Source organism: Onychomys torridus, chromosome 5 (genome assembly GCF_903995425.1).
Source record: "Onychomys torridus chromosome 5, mOncTor1.1, whole genome shotgun sequence".
Lineage (NCBI taxonomy): Eukaryota > Metazoa > Chordata > Mammalia > Rodentia > Cricetidae > Onychomys > Onychomys torridus.
This window is the reverse complement of record NC_050447.1, coordinates 68,248,109-68,265,425: the sequence shown is the minus strand read 5'-3', so window position 1 is coordinate 68,265,425 and position 17,317 is coordinate 68,248,109. Positions and strand designations below refer to the sequence as shown.

Sequence of the window (17,317 nt, the reverse complement as noted above, 5' to 3'; positions counted from 1 at the left end):
TGAGGCTGTAAGATACTGTAGAGTAATAAGCAATAAACAATAAGGCCTGTTTTCAATGAAGTGGTAGTATTCTTAAACTACCAAGTTGAGGTGAACTGTTACACTATAGTAACTACAGTATAGTACTATTGCAGTAAAATCACAAATTGTTCCTGGATCCTACTGTCTTCCAGGAACTGGTTGTTTCATATCCATTTACACAGGTAAGACAAGTCATTGTTTTTCAAGACAAGACAAAGTGAGCAGGAGTCTGCACACTGACTGTTTCCATCTGTTCTCTTTTAACAGATTCTATATATTGCGGAAGTAACACTTTTAAACTGTAGCTCTTATCATATCACTTTTCTACTACAGATCTCCAGCATCTATTAAAAAAATACTAAACTCTTTATTTCATCATGCATAGTGTTCTGTGATTTGGTTTAGATTTACACTTTATGCTTTACTTATACTGCTGATCCTCTAATTCCATTGGTTTAGTAACCATCCTCTACAGACAACCCTAATTTGTCCATGCTTTTACCTTGCTGATGTTGCTCATATACTTTTCTCTCATGCCATAGGCATAAATTTATGAATTTACGAGTTGATTGCATAGCTCTACTATACACAAATGCCCTCAGTGTTTATTACCTTCTGACATGCCTTACCTTTCAGCTCATGAGTATTTTCATATTTTTCTCTCCTCTGTTGAACTGTAAAATTCATTAAAGACTTTTACTGAATTTTTATAATCTCCCTAGCTCCTAGTATGTTGCTTTGCACAGGAAAAAAATCTGGCTTGCAAATTCTTCTAATTTACTATTTAACAAACATGAAAAATGTGCAAGGCTGTGAAAAGTGGACCTTCTGCATTGTCTTCTTTGAAGTTCTGAAAAAAACAAAACTGGTTTACTTCACGTAAAGGAAAGGTTAGAATGAAACTTGAAAGTTAGGAACTTGAAGAAGAGGCTCTGTCAAAAGATATGGTCAGTTTAAAAAGTATAAATTATGATGCAATGCTTCTATGAGTTGTAGCAATGCAGCACTTGCCACATACTGAATATCTCATTTCAAGCCCATATTTTAAGTACTGGCATTTTGAGGAAAAAATGGAGGGGGTAGCCTCTGTTTATGTTAACAAAGCCATTTCTCAGGCAACTGAGATGTCCAAATAAAGGCATAATTTAGGAAGGAAGGCTGTTACTAATATCCTTTAGCTGGGCAACTTTAGCTAGAACTCTCTTTGAGCACTCAATGTACACTCTTTTTCCCTCCCAGGGGAGAACGCAAATGCAGTCCCCCACTACCACAAATTATGCAGTCGAGTTTCCCACATTTGGGGAAATCTCAGGGGTCAGCACATCTGGAGTGCAATGGACAAGCCTCGCTCTGGGAAAACCACCTTCATGATCATGGTATCTCCCCTGCCAGGTAAGTATGGCCCTGTGAGTTTTATGTAACAGTCTAGTGTCACCTCTTAAAACAACAGAAACAGAAACAAAACCCAAACCATTTAGTCACTTATAGATAATCCAACTACATAGAAAACATATCTTCCATAATCTACAATCCCTTCTATTGTTCATTCTGCTCAATATTTGAAGAACATGCTTGGGATAATCCAAGTACCACATGCCACTCTATAAATTATCACACAACCCTGACACCACTATTTTTCTTTGTGTACTTTTTCTAAACATCATCTAGAAACACCCCTCTCAGTGACTGTATTTCATTTTATATAATGGTATAGTAGCCTCTAGAAACTAGAACTGCCCAATTCTGTTGTGTCATGTGGACCTAAACAAACCTACCTTGTAAAATGGTAGTAACACAAAAGACAGTAGATGTCTCCAATGAAACCTACTTAGTCTCCTGTCTTAAAACTCATTCTTGAACACCAGTTTCTCTTGCAGTGGTCGTGACAGTCACCTCTCCCTGCCTCTTTAAGAGAGTAGAAACACCATTCATTAGAATTTATAGAAATGTAGTTGTAATGAAATTTTAGCTTGGTCTAACCATGCAAAAAGCTATTATCCATCCGTTATCTTTATGTGCATGATTAGGAATAATAGCTGATTTGTGAAGTTATCTATTACTGGAAATAATCAAGATTAATGAGCCCTGTGGCACTTGGTGAATGCCTTGAGAGATTTATTGCTCAGGATGTGCATTTCTCTTGTTTTGTTGTTGGTGCTGTCAGGAGCTTTTTCTATAACTGCAAATGGAGACATGGATTAATTGGAAAAGAGGGAAAAGGCTCTTTCAATGTTATCAAGGATTTTAGCTTGTTCAATCACACCTTTCTCAATGACACTATTTTATGTAATGATGTAGGATCCCAAATCCCAGTATCCTCTAGATTTGCATAGAGAGTATGTGGCTCTCACCTTCAGAGACACAAATGATACTGTTCAGTTAAGAATCTTGACTCAAGTCAAGAGAGTCTGAAAGTAAAGAGGAAACAAAAAGGTTGCTATCACTGTGAATGCCACAAGAGCTAAAATCACCTTCTCAACCAGGGAGATCCTGCTTCTCCTCAACGGAACTGCCCTATAGTTATAGGACAGTACAAATGGCAGAGATATTAGACTCACATGAAACTCCAGTAATGTGTAGCTAAATGTTTGTAAATTTTTTAATTTATTTCATGTGTATGAGTCTTTTGTCTGCAAGTGTATTTGTGTACCACATGTGTGTCTGGTGCCCATGGAAGCCAGAAAAAGGTGACAGATTGCTGTGGATATCACTCTGTGTAAATAAAGTTCTGATTGGCCAGTGGCCAGGCAGGAAGTATAGGCAGGACAAGAGAGAAGAGAATTCTGGGAAGTAGAAGGCTGGAGGGAGACACCGCCAGCCACCGGCATGAGAAGCAACATGTAAAGACACTGGTAAGCCAAAGCCATGTGGCAAAGTATAGACTAACAGAAATGGGTTAATGTAAGATAGAAAAGGTAGATAACAAGCAGCCTGCCACGGCCATACAGTTTGTAAGCAATATAAGTTTTTGTGTGCTTTCTTGGTTGGGTCTGAGCGACTGTGGGACTGGCGGGTAAGAGAGATTTGTCCTGACTGGGCCAGGCAGGAAAATCTAACTACAACAGATACCCTAGGATTGGAGTTACAGATGATTCTAAGTTGCCACATGTGTGCTGGGGATAGAACCTGGGACCTTTGCAAGAGCAATCGGTGCTCTTAACTGCTGAGCCTTCTTTCCAGCCTCTCAGTCTTTTTATTTTACCAACTGTACAGTTAACATGAAGTTACAAAAACTGTTTTTGACACAAGGAAGATGGAAAAGTGAGAATAAAACCTTCCAATGACCAGATCTCATTTTAGAGAAGCAGAAATAAAGACTCTGAGTCAGATCATCTGCTTTGGACTCCAAGTTTTACAACACAGCCATATATAAATTCCAGGAAGTCAGGTAAACTTTTTACATTTTATGGTTTAGAAGTAAATTAAGGAAAACAACAGTACTAATAACCTAAAGCAGTTGAGATAGACTAAACAACAATACATGTAAAAGTGCTATGGAGAACTTTAGAAAAGGGAGTTACTGTTGTTTCCAATAACAACTTGCCAGTCAAGATATACTCAACAACCTCTTGAACTTTTAATTCATAGTGTTCTGAGGCACTTGTTCAAAATTTTAAATCTATTTTGCCCAATGGTCAAAATTACTATAGTAAGGATGGCCATTAAATAGAAATAGAGATTTGCCTGCTAGACCCATCAGCCATGAAGTAACAACATGATGTTGGTCAAGGCTCTTTATTATCTTTGGTTTAGTTTTCCTAACTATAATGAATTGAAAACTATTTTATAATGTCTTAAATGATAACATTAACTAAAATTTTAGATTATACTTTCTTTTTAATTAAATTTGAGGAGATGCGTATCATTATAAAATCAATGCAATTTACTCAAAATTGAGTTGTAAGAAAAAAAGAAGAGTTAGATTTGAATATTCAGATCACTACATTATCTATTAGCAACTATAATGAGGCCACAGGGTGTTTACTTGTAGGAAAACCAAACCTTTTGCAAAATTCAATAATAGCAGAATATCCCAACAGGATTCTCTTAATGTGCTAGTGCTTGCATTTCCATAATGATATTAACAGGATCATTGGGTTCACTTAAAAGCATATATGCTGATGACCTTAGTATTTGATGGTAACAGAACTTTTTTGTTGGTGAAGAGGTCTGTTAATCTCTAGATTATAATTACTCACTCTCTTGTCAGAATTTAGAATAAATTGTTTTTTTTTTTTTCTGTTCCCCTTTCCACAGACTTGTTTCTAATTATCAATAGGATCTGAGATTTCTCCACCTATGGAAAACTAGCTATTTTTAAACTATTGTTTAAGCAATACTTTCATTTTTTCATACAAAAGCAGACTGTGTATGAACTCAAGTACATGCACTTCATAATTTCTCTCTCCTAAATCTACCCATGATTTGTCTGCTAATATACTATTTATCTTTTAAAGTCAAAGTCAAATTCCATGCTACTGCCAGTTTCAACCTTTGCAAGTGACAACCATCCCTCCGGAAGTGCTCTAAAGCTTCTTCTAACTTGTAATGATTTTGTACAACCTTATAAGTATATATCTTTTCAGTGAACCCTAGAGAAATCTAAATGCCAACAGAGGCCATCACTAAGTCAAGTTAGCTAAACATATAGCAAAAAGCTATCATATGTTTGTGCATTTCCTATCTCTCCAACAAAAACTAAGCAGAAAGATGACTTCTCAATTAGTGTTTTTTTTTTTCTCACCCCCATATCTGGCACATATTATCAACAAAAGTTGTTATTCAAGTATGTTTCGCAATTATTTTTACCTTTTGTATTATAGCCAACTACAGAACAAGACAGCAGGTTCTTTTAGAGTCCTCCGTCTTCTGGAGGCTAAACAACTATTTACATGATAGTTTCTCCTTTGCCAAATTCAGTCTTAAGCAGACTATAGACAACCAGCAAGGCTGGATCGTCACGGGAGGCTGGTAACTGCTCTGAATATCATGAGGTCCATGTCTCTGGTTCCAGGGAATCGCAAATATCATATTCTGGTTGAGATTAGCAATGGGAAGCATGAGTGAAAATGTGTTTGCTATATACAGCCTCTCTTTTGAAGCTCTCTGCATGTACTCTCTGATTTAATCTTATCACTAAGAAGGAATAATCTCTCCTTTTTGAAAATGAAGAAAACATGGTAAATAGATTTGCCTAAATAAGTGGCAGTACTAAGATTCCAATTCAAGCTTTCAGAACTCCACAACCCTGATTTGAACCACTAACCAACCTCTCCTCAACATGAATGAAGGAATAATTATATTCCTCTCCTTTGCAGGAGAGGGGGTATGCAGAACAAGGAGAAGGATGAGCTATAGGTTCAAAGAGGAGATATGGTAGCGCTTAGTGCTTTTACCTAAAGCCCAAGGGCTTCCCATTATTCACAGTCTAGTTATATATCTGGCCACCATGCTGATTACAGAAAGCTATACATATCACAGTCAATAAACTACACTTAAGACTAGTCTTCACTAACTTCTCCCACTAAATTCAAGTCATTTTTATACAAGAATTCACAATGACAAGTCAAGAAATTGAAATACTTATTTGTTTCCTATGATTAGCAACCTAGCAGATGAAAAAGCTGCCCCTCCCCCAATTGGGCATCTGTCAAAACAATATCCTTTTACCAGTTTGTTATTTTCCCAATAGAAGTGTCAGCTGTCAATGTACTCCATGGTATGAACAGAGGGTCATTAAGATCCCTTGTTTCACTGCCAGTCAGGAGAGAATAAATCACAGCCAAAGGAAACATTAAATGGACATTAGGACTTTGTTCCAAAGTAAAGACTGGCTCAGCAAAGGCTGTCCACTATCTAGAAAGTAGCTTACCATGTATGTTTAAAGTCAAGTAGTCAGATGACATTCCCTCTATAATAAACAATAAAAAGGGCCCTTCAATATCTGAGATGGTACCATACAAAAAGTACATTCTTACATAATGAGTATTGGGTAGAGATGAAGGAACTGGCCAACACATGCCGGAACTTTCACATCTATTACCAGCTTTGAATGAAATTAAGTCAATAATTTATTTAAATTCCTAGATGCTCATGTAGTTGGTAATATATGTTTAAATAATCCTGAGACAATTGAAAATCCATGCTTCTAGACTTGTGGAGGAAAAAATAATATCCACAACCAACTAAACACAGGTGCCATCCAGAAATTTCTTCCATCATCAACCACTCAGTAACTAGCAAAGGCCTTATATTAGGCACTAAGAAATTATGTATTAATGATGATAAAAGACTTGCAAACAGATATGTAAGCAAAGACAGAAAAGACAAAGCAAAGTTAATAAAGGAAGTCAATATTTGGGCCACTGTTTACGACATGTCCTCACTTAATTTTTACAAGGAATCTTTGTCACCTCCATTTTTTTAAAGGCTACTAAGAGTTAAATAGGTCACCCAGGATGACCATTAATACAAAATTTGGTACTTAACTAGTGGCTATAAAGGGCAAAATTATTTCCACTCTACCTTACAGGCTTTCATAAATAAGAGAAAAACTCAAAAACTGGAAATCTATCTATTGTCATTTGTAAATGTCATGGTTTAAGAGAGATTCATTTCTTCTTAGTGCTGTGAGCATGCTAGGAGTAACACAGGAGTGACTAACAAATGCTACAATTATCTGTTTTATTACTAAATGCTATTTATGTTGGCTGTGCATTGTTGTAACTGTGATCACTATACAAGGACACTGCTGGAAGATAGCAAAGGCTAGCCCAACAGTAAAGGCTGAATTACAATTTCTCTATCATGAACTGTTCAACTCCACTGATGTAAAAGTGGGCTATGTGTGTTTTCTCTGCATTTTTATAGACTTGACAGCTGAATTTCTACCTACACATTGGGTATACCATAAAACCAAGTTCTATAGAAGCACATGTACACACACACACACACACACACACACACACACACACACACACAGAGAGAGAGAGAGAGAGAGAGAGAGAGAGAGAGAGAGAGAGAGAGAGGAGAGAGGAGAGAGAGAGAGAGAGAGAGAGAAAGAGAGAGAGAGAGACAGACACACAGAGAAACATACATACATACATACAAAAGTTCAAAGTCTAGAAATAAGATAGAGAAAGGGTAGTTTTACACATTCAGTGTATGAAGAACCTATACTGATGGCATACCACAACTGTACATACAAATAAAGAGATGAAAGGAGAATGTTTTAATCAATTGTGAAACAAATCTTTTAGTTTATGTATTTGCTTATCTCTTTAATCATACTACATTTATACTAAAGTTGGAATAGCATAATTATCTAAATGAAAGGAATTGCCATGCCCAAGAGCATCACTCCTCCAAGAAAATAACTGCTAGGCACCAAAGGTTTATAGTATTTTCATGCATAGGTCAAGAATACGTCATAAGCAAGATAATATAGAATTGTTGCTTTGTTTTGTTTTTCTTTTCTATTTTTTCAAATTAAAATATACAACAATCTATATTTCTGTTAGTAGAAATAATCATTATCTCAGTAAGCTTTAAATGGGTATATTTAATATTAAAGTGTCATATCTCTAACTACAACTATGGGATAGTGTGTGAAAAGGGCTTGGAGTCTGAATACATTTTGAAGAATGGAAGACTTGGAGATCAAGGATACTCTAGACTAGCAGTTCTCAAGATGTGGGTCACAACCCCTTTGGGGTTGAATGACCCTTTCACAGGGGTTGCCTAAGATCATCATAAAACACAGGTATTTACATTACAATTCATAACAGTATGCAAAATTATAGCTATGAAGTAGCAACGAAAATAATTTTAAGATTGGGTGTCACCAAAACATGAGAACTGTATTAAAGAATCCCAGCATTAGAAGGTTGAGAGCCACTGCACTAGACCTATAAAACTGAGAATTCTAGAAATGGACCATCAGTAAACTGAGAAGAGGGAAAATATATGAAGAGATTCCCTTCTACAACCTGGAGTTGAGTTATTCTCTATGAACATCTGCAGTTGGGTGGATTTATCTCAGTGAAAGTAGTAATTCATCACCTTTTGTCATCATTTTTTCTAAGTAATGTATAAGTTCATCAAAAGTAAAATCTGTAGAACCCAAGAGATAAAAGTTGTGGAAACTCATTTCCCATATTCCCTCACAAACTTCCTTTGGATAATACAAGAAAGGGAAATCACACAGAAACTAGAGAGGGGAAAGAAATTAATAAAAAATGATAGCAATGTGTTTTAAACACTCTGAAATTTATGTATCTATTAGATTATTGAATTATTCTGAAAGAAAAGAATTCAGAACTTAAATGGATAAAATAGAAACTACAAGAATAGGAAATTACCTTGACCAGGCAGAACATGATCTATTCCAGTCTAACTAACGGGTCACTTCCCAATTGCCATTTATACTTTTTATACCCTCTGGTATGCTTTTCTCAAGGATTATTTTGGGCTTCAAAACTACTCATATGCTTTCATAGACATTACTGTATATCTAAATCCTGACATAGCAGTTTGTACTATATATTTTCTTACACTCATATAACAGTTCCTAGAGCTAAGGAACTAGAGTTCATAAAAGTGAAATTAATTTTATGTTAAAGTATATCATGTGGTTATGATTAAGAGTGAATTGTACAAAGTATATCTGTCAAGAGGTTCATGCCTGTATTTCAGTATATCTCACAGAGCACTGGAATATTTAACAATAAATAGCTAACTCTGAAACTAATTACTCTCTAGTTCCAATTTGACATTTCATTGAAAAGACTAACAGGTCCTTTCATGAGGCTCAGAAGACTTGCATTGTTTCCAAAAGACAGAAGTATCTAGATATAAAATCCTTGCAATACCTTACAATGAACTATGCAGAACTGATTTACCTGGAATTATTTCAGATTTTTCCCCCAGTGCTATGCTTCTTTATCATATCTGAGTATGGCTTAAATAAAGAAAAAAAAAAAAAAGGGCAATAGTATCCATTTGAACCAATCACTTGAATAAAAACCTATGCATCAATGAGCAACCTTTTGCAGGGATATGTTCTGGTGTTATATACCTATTCTTAGAAACTATGCTATACACTGAAACTCTAGTATTTATAATGATAACTCCAAGGCATTGTATGAACTACAATCACCAAGGATATGTTAACTAAATGAGTTAATGATTTTTAAAACTGCATAAGATGAGGGAACTTACCATTTTATAGGTAAGGAATTTAGACCCATGAAAATAAAAGTGACTTGCCTAAGGTTACTGAGCAGTAAACAAGTCCAATACTTCTTTCACAGTCTCTAGTTTACCTGTCTTTTTAAAAGCTGTGTGCTACAAATCTAGGTTAGATGTTGCAGATGGGTTTCCCTATACTCAAATTCCTATAGGTCTGAAATTTTACTATTGACTACCAATATCTTGATTTTTAAAGCTCAAATCAGCAGATTTAAAATTTCTTCATATTTTAGAGCTAAAAACAGTCTATGGATCCAAGTTACACTCATTTTTCTATAATTTTTTGCTTAATGAACCCACATCATTTCAGTATATACCAAAAGAGGGTATAAATTAACTAGCTACAGATAGCATTTATGGGGGGGGGGGCAGGGCTGTGGGTGTACTCATGTGTGAAAGTCAAATTTGACATTGTAATATTTTCCCCAACTGCTTCCCCATTGGATATTTTTCTTTTTTGAGAAAAAGTCTCTCATTGAAACTGTATATTGACATTTCCATCAGACTAGCTGCTCAGGAACCCTGGAATCCACTTGTTTTTGTCTCCTATTTCTAGGGTTTACAGTTATGCGCCTCCATGCCTGGCTTCTTCTACACGGACTCTACATGGACTCTGGGGATCTAAACTCAGGTTCTCAGGATTGCCCATGGCAAGTACTTTAACTACTGTGCCGTGTCTCCAACTCCAGCATTCTTTCAAAAGTAGGTATTAGTTGCTACATGTAGGCTCATGACTTGTTATCATTCAGTACTCCATTTAATTCTGGGCTGTAAAGTACATGTATAAGGTCCCCACCTTAAAACATGTCCAAGCTGGGTGGTGGTGGTGCATGCCTTTAATCCCAGCACTTGGGAGGCAGAGGCAGGCAGACCTCTGTGAGTTTGAGGCCAGCCTGGGCTACAGGGCAAGTTCCAGGAAAGGCTCCAAAGCTACACAGAGAAACTCTGTCACAAACAAACAAACAAACAAAAAAACACATGTGCAAACATTGACAAATATGGGTCTGGCTCTGTCCTCAGAAGCTAAATTGAACAGCACACAGTAAGAGCCCTAGGGCCACATCTATCTAGCTCTTGTTGTATAATGTAGTGGGCTCATGTCTCTGCAATGCTAATGCAGCCTTAAAGCATCTGACTTCTTGTTACTGTTCAAAAAATTCCGTTCCTTTTTGCTAAGTACTAATTTGGGGCTCTTAAGAATTACATAGGATTTTAAGGTAAAGCCACCACCCACCCCCATAGTATTCTCCTAATCCTCCAACATTTTCCCTCATCCATAAAGTCTCATTTTATTAAAGCTTGGCAACGTTCTACCAGACCAATGTGGTTAACAAGCTTTCCCCATATAACTATATGGCATCTTTTTTTAAAAATCCTAACTACTTTTTATGTTTATACTTTATTAAATATGAATCCTAATTTCTCCTTCTGAATTCAAGAGACTTCAAATAATTTAAAATAATTAGTTTTCTTACACTATTTTTGTTAAACTACATTTTGGAAAAGCTATTTCAACCAAAACAAAAAAGCCAGACAAATGGCAGTGGCATGTAATTCCAGGACTCAGGGAGGGCAGGAAGGCTCTGTTTTTAATTTAGCCGGGGCCTCAGAGTTAGACTGTATCAGAAAATAACAACAAGAAGAAAAAAGACTTATTTTGATCATTTTGAACATTAGTGTTGTAGTAAATTAAAGATTTCAATTGGGAGTTTTTCCTAATAGTTTTACCTGGCCTAGAAAGTTTCAGACCACCATTTCATAGTGTCTGCCTGTTTGTAACATTGATGAGTCTCTCTCCTCATTTCACAAACTGATTCAGATGTTTATCCTCCCTTCATCCTTGCCATCCCACAAACCTTGCTAAGACAAGCCCCCAGTGGGGATAAAGAGACCTAAGGTAAACAAAACATATACTCATTTTTTAGACCTCGGACACATGAGTCAATACTTCAATTCCAGCATGAATTTATCTTATTCTAAGTACAGCAGCTTTCTTTGGAGTTTTTAAAAACATCTCTTTATAAGAGAATAGAACACTTTCAGCACAATGCTTTTAAAGATCAAATTACCATCTCTCACAAACTTTCCTAATAGCTCATCCACCCATCCATCCAAACCCCCAACAGGATAGGCTACACTCCTCACAAAACATAAAGCACAGATGTATACCAGTTAAGTTCCCACAACACTGCACTACCTTTCTTATACCCAGAAATATCTGTCCCATGGTTAGTAGTAAAATTAGGACTCTGGGATTCAAGGCTATTTTGATATAAGAATAATCGTTAATAAGTGAAACACATTTGAGTACAATAGAAAAACCATTTCACTTAAAATGAAACCTACTGCACATGATATATTAAGGCACAATGCCTGATCTATGACAGATGTCTAAATTTGAATTTTCTGTGTTTATAACTATCAAAAGCTAATAGTTCATTAAAATTAGTATATATTCCAAATGCTATGTTCTGCAGTGAATATTCTTAAGATTACTATAATATTTCAGTTTCTTATGCCACTATCATCTCTGTTGTATGTCCATCTATCAGTATTCCAGAAGAAGTTACATAAAAAGACAACATCAAGTAGAGAGGTAGGGTGATGAATTAAATTTCATTAAAATAAAATAAAATATGTCAGAGGGGAAAATATCACAGTAACATAAGATCTCAATTCCAAAGCTGATATTACTCACTCTACAGAGAGAATGTGAGGTGTATTGGGTCTAAAAAGTCACCCCAGATCACTGGTGCTCAGATATGAAATGGAAAGAACAAGGTCAAGCTACTGTGGTTCTCAAAGGCCAGGAGTCATACTATATCCTTAAAGCAAGAAAACCAGTATTTACACTGTGTTCATCGTTGGGTAATGTGCAACAAAACAAATACCTATGCCCTTCTAACTACTCATTAAGGTGTGGTTAAAAGAAAACCAAGCACCAAGATCTGATTTTCATATTGTGACATCAAAATCTTTCCATCAAGGCAACTAAACAATTTCTCACATGCATGTCAATGAGTTGATGTCAGTTACAGAGAGAAAGAAAGAGGGGATGAGGACTAGAAGGAACAAATCCCAGGAGAGAAACAGTTAAGATTCAGACTTTGCTGCTTTCCATAGGCTGAGTGCATTAACTAAACACGGACTCTGCTGCTAGAAAAGCTGACATGGACTGGAGAGATGCTCAGGGGTTAAGAGCACTTGCTCTTGCAGAACACTCAGTTTGTTCCCAATACCCACACAATGGCATACAGACATCTCTAATTCTAGTTCCAGGGAATCCAGTGTTGTCTTCTGACCTCTGCAGGCATCAGGCATGCATGTGATACACATACACACATACATAATACATACCACTCATATATAAAATAAATAAATCTACATTTTTTAACTGGCAAAAATGAATTTAAAAGAAAGTGAGGAGGGGTATATGAGACGGTTTGGAGGAAGAAAGGGAAGAGGAAAATGTAATCATAATTTCAAAATTAAGAAAGCTGGCAAAAGAATATGGCTTGAATTTACCTACACCAACAATTTCTTCTGTTTTACTTGGCAACATGAAATTCAGCTACAGACACTCTTGGTCAGCATGACCCTATTGAGAAACCGTAATAGTATAACATGAGGCAATCTCCAAGCCCAAGACTGTTGTCACAAACTCACCATTTTATTTCCACAAATGATCAACCTAGTATAGTAATTATGCTGGTTATGCCATTCATTTATTTAAGGTTTTCTATGTATGTCAAACATTTAATGGGGTGAAATGTGAAATATTTCATATCTCCTTTTTTTCCTGCATTGGGGTCTCAAATAAAGTATTGCAATAACAGTAAGTAGAGTAGTGAAAGATCAGAAATGCATTTCTAAAACTTCTGGAAAACCATTTTACTGATTTGATTTTCAAAAGGACTAATTAAAAACCAAGACAGTTTGGAGAGGTATAGTATGAGGCAACATTAAAAAGCAGTGAAACTGATCTTAAATTGGTTCTGTACTGCCAGGTTATATGAACTGTATGTATCTGCTGCATAGTCATGTTTTGATCAATGACAGATCATGTATATGATAATGATAATGATGAAAAATTCCTATTGGTCAGTGGCAGCATCATAGTGCAATGCAGTACTCATGTTTGCTGTTATAAGCAAACTTATTGTTCTGTCTACTGTATGAAAATTTAGCACATAAAATTATATATACTATATAATACCTGATAATAAATAACTGTGTACTTGCTTATACATTCACCACATTTTTATCATTATTGTAGATTTCATACCTTATATACTTAGGAAATGTACTGTAAAACAGTATGGTGTAATGCTAGTAGCAGCCTCGTGCACCCCATGACCACATCTCTTAAATGCATTAGGAGGCCACATCCAGTGATTGGCCTCAACAATTTAGGTTTACATAATATACTTTATGATGTATGCACAATGAAGAAACCACCTAAAGACAAATTTCCCACAGTATAGCCTTATTTTCAATCAGCATTATTATTATTATTATTATTATATAATCCTAAGACACTGAGTTTGCCTACTTATTTTAAGACAATATCTTGCTATGCAGCACTGGCTAGCCTCACCTCGCCTTGCCTTGAACTCCCATTCTTCCTGCCTCTGCCTCCTATACGCTGACATTATAGGCATGTACCAGCATGTCTGTCAAGAACCTAGTCTTTGATGTGAAAAACAATTCATCACTTAGACTGTGCCACGATTGCCATGAGAAGCCCTATCAGGAAATGTGGAGCCTGACTCTTCTGGGCATGAATCTTGGCTCTAACTCCTACACAGCTCATCTCTGAAAGGAAATATTCCATCTTTAAATCATTGCATCACATTCAAATGTAATAACAAATCAAACTCATAGGGCTTTTGTGAACAATAAATTTGATGTAACTTTAGTTGGGTGCCTGGTCTAATACATCCTCACTATCTTCAATTTGATTATCAGAACTAATGCCCTCTATATCTTGCTGTAAGAGGTAAGTCAGAATTCAAGGAAACTCCTGGATGTGAATGTTCGAAAACATGAGCATTCAAGTAGCCCATATATGTGTACATGAATTTAAATTTAAGATTAACATTAATAGATACATTAAAAATAAAACAAACATAAAAGTGAACAGGCTCACTGTTAACATCTGATCATTTGATATTACTATCTTTTCTTCCTTTAAACAGCCAAATTTACAAACAAACCAAAAACAAAACCTGACTCAAACGCCCCATCTCCGATTTGGAATCTTACTGCTTTACTGAAATATTTCTACAAGTATCAAATATCTTCATGTTTCTCAATTCAAGAAGAATTTTTAAAGTTTTCCTCTTACTTGAGCCCTCCCTGTAATACTGACTACTGATTTCTTCACTTAACACACCCCATGAGTTCATCTGTGCTCCTGCTCCTCCTTCTCTGTCTGTTACAAGACCATCTGCCTTTCTGGTGGCCAGGAAACTAGGTGCTGAGTCGTCTTATCTCATTTTACATTCCTCACAGGCATATTTCATATTGTTAATGATCATAATAAATTAAGATTTCCAACTAAACTAGGTACGGCTGAATCATAGCCATATTCAGTCAGAACTCTCATGAGGTTCTCTCCCCCACAAACAGGTGGCTACTTTAATACCATTTTTTGTATTTCAAAAGTCACCTCAAATGAACTCATCTCTTTTAAAATGTGGCAATGCTGAGCCCTCTGCTTAGAACTGTTTGTTGGCCTCTCCTGTTCTTATCCTCCAAGACAGAAGCACTGTGCCATGCATGCTCACTTCCTACTGTAGCTTAGTGGAGATATCACTGCATTTCAGCTAGACAAGGCTTCATTCAGTTCAAGTGTGTCAATCTCCTACCTCAGGTCTTTTGCATTTGTTGTTTTCTCTACACCTATCTACTCCCATAGCTCTGTCTCTTGTATTCCTGGTATACCAGAGATTAAAAAAAAAAAAAAAAAAGCACTACCACCACTATCTAGGTCTCCAATGCATGCCTGCCTGCCTCCCTCCCTTCTTTCCTTCTTTCTTTCTTTCATTCATTTGTAATTCAACGTTTTGAAGTGCTGATGATCAATGTCTAGACCCCAAATACAGTACACAGGAGTTCTCCTGATGAAGTACATTCCCAGTCCTACACTGCCCTCTGAATTATAATTAATTGTAAGGCATATTTATCACTTTCCTTCTCTTCATTATCAAGTTTTTAATTTAATCCCAAGCATGTTTTAGTAAATATTTCCCTTAATTTATATAAGATTTTTCCATTGTACCTTTGTGAAAGATGCTATAAAACTGTGGGTAATGCAGCAAAGAAAATTCAAAATAAAGCAGTAAACTCTTACTCCATAACTGTATCATCCTCCTGAAAATTCCATCATTCTGGCTTCTTTATTCTCGTTTTTTTTTTTTTTTTCTAATGTGCTGGGAATAGTTAATGAGCAAAGATGTATTAAGTCCTGCAGTAATGAAATAGAAATGAATGCATAGGACAGATAATCACTAAGATGCCACAATGCATCCTAGCTTTGGAAAAGGATCCAATGGCACCATTTCTTAATGATAAGGCAGCATGAGTTATTTCCTGACTGAAAGAAATTCTTCCCCCTTGGAAGATTCTACAGGAAGATAAAATGTATGAAATATAAATATAGTTAGATGTCTCAACAAAAAGACTCCTCCAAAACTAATATGTGGTCCAAAGGCCCCTGAGGGCTCAAGGTACTTCCCCACCAATAAGGAATCATATTACTGTCATTATTTTGAAGGAGAGGTTTTCTGGATTCCTCTAACTAGGACGAACTTTCCCATATATAGTTTCATAATATTATTGTCTTCCCTTTCATGGCACTAAGCACAGCTGTACTTTGACATTTACTGGTCTAGTTAGTAAGAAATTAACATTCATTCTCACAAAAATAAGGGTTGTGAGGTAGGGAAAATTTTCATTTCTAGCATATTCTTGGTGCCTGAAATCAAGCATGGCACATACTGTAAATTCTCAACACGGACCTTGGGGAAATAAATCCGAATTTACTTGTTTTTATCCAGTCACTACAGACAAAAGATGTAAAACAGGCATGCCACTGAATTATCATTTTTCCTATAGGGTTATAGATTTTCATGCTTCTCCCACTTTATTCCCCGGTGTGTGATCCTTGACAATTGTAAAGGACACATTTACTAAGTACCGACCAGGGTAAGGTGGTTTCTATTTTAATTCTCAAAATCTTGCAAAGTGAATACTTATTACTAGTCTTAATTACAGCTGGGAAGCTGATATTTGGAAGGTTAAATAACTTGTTTAAGGACACAGAACCAACAAATAAATACAAAATAATAAATAAAACAAAACAAAATAAAGAAATACAAGTAAGTACAAAAGAAGATTTAAATTCAAACCTGATCTGATTCTACCCAGTGTTCTTTCTATTCCTTCCACTGAAAGACACCAGGTGTGGTGGTATTGTGTTCCCCGAAATATTGTGCACGCTAGTAAACTTAACTAGGGTCAGAAAACAGAACAGCCACAATATTAAACATAGAGAATAGGCAGTGGTAGCACACGCCTTTAATCCTAGCATTCCAGAGGCAGAGATCTACCTGGATCTCAGTGTGTTCAAGGATACAGCCAAGCATGGTAACTCACGCCTTTAATCCCAGGGAGTGATGGCAGAAAGAGAAAGATATATAAGGCATGAGGACCAGAAACTAGAAGCTTTTAGCTGGTTAAGCTTTTAGGCTTTGGAGCAGCACAGTTCAGCTGAGACCCATTCGGATGAGGACTCAGAGACTTCCAGTATGAGGAAACAGGATCAGCTGAGGAACTGGGGAGGTGAGGTAGCTGTGGCTTGTTCTGCTTCTCTGATCTTCCAGCATTCACCCCAATACCTGGCCCAAGGTTTGTCTTATTAATAAGACTTTTTAAGATTTATGCTACAACCAGAGAAGCATGCTCTAGTTCTGTTACAACTTTCCAGAACAGGAAGTTCCTTGGTTAGTGGTGATAAAATGACACTATCAAAAGAGTGATGATG

The 17,317-nt window shown here is 36.3% G+C and overlaps 1 protein-coding gene and 1 non-coding gene across 20 annotated transcripts in view; both read right to left on the bottom strand.

Annotated features, from left to right (window-relative positions):
• The window catches only part of Celf2 (CUGBP Elav-like family member 2), an 859,694-nt gene that overhangs the window by 260,751 nt on the left and 581,626 nt on the right, over nt 1-17,317 (bottom strand). The window lies entirely within an intron of this gene.
• Nucleotides 1,258-1,421, bottom strand: LOC118584949. Its single transcript, XR_004945115.1, has one exon. It is a non-coding gene; the product is annotated as a U1 spliceosomal RNA (small nuclear RNA).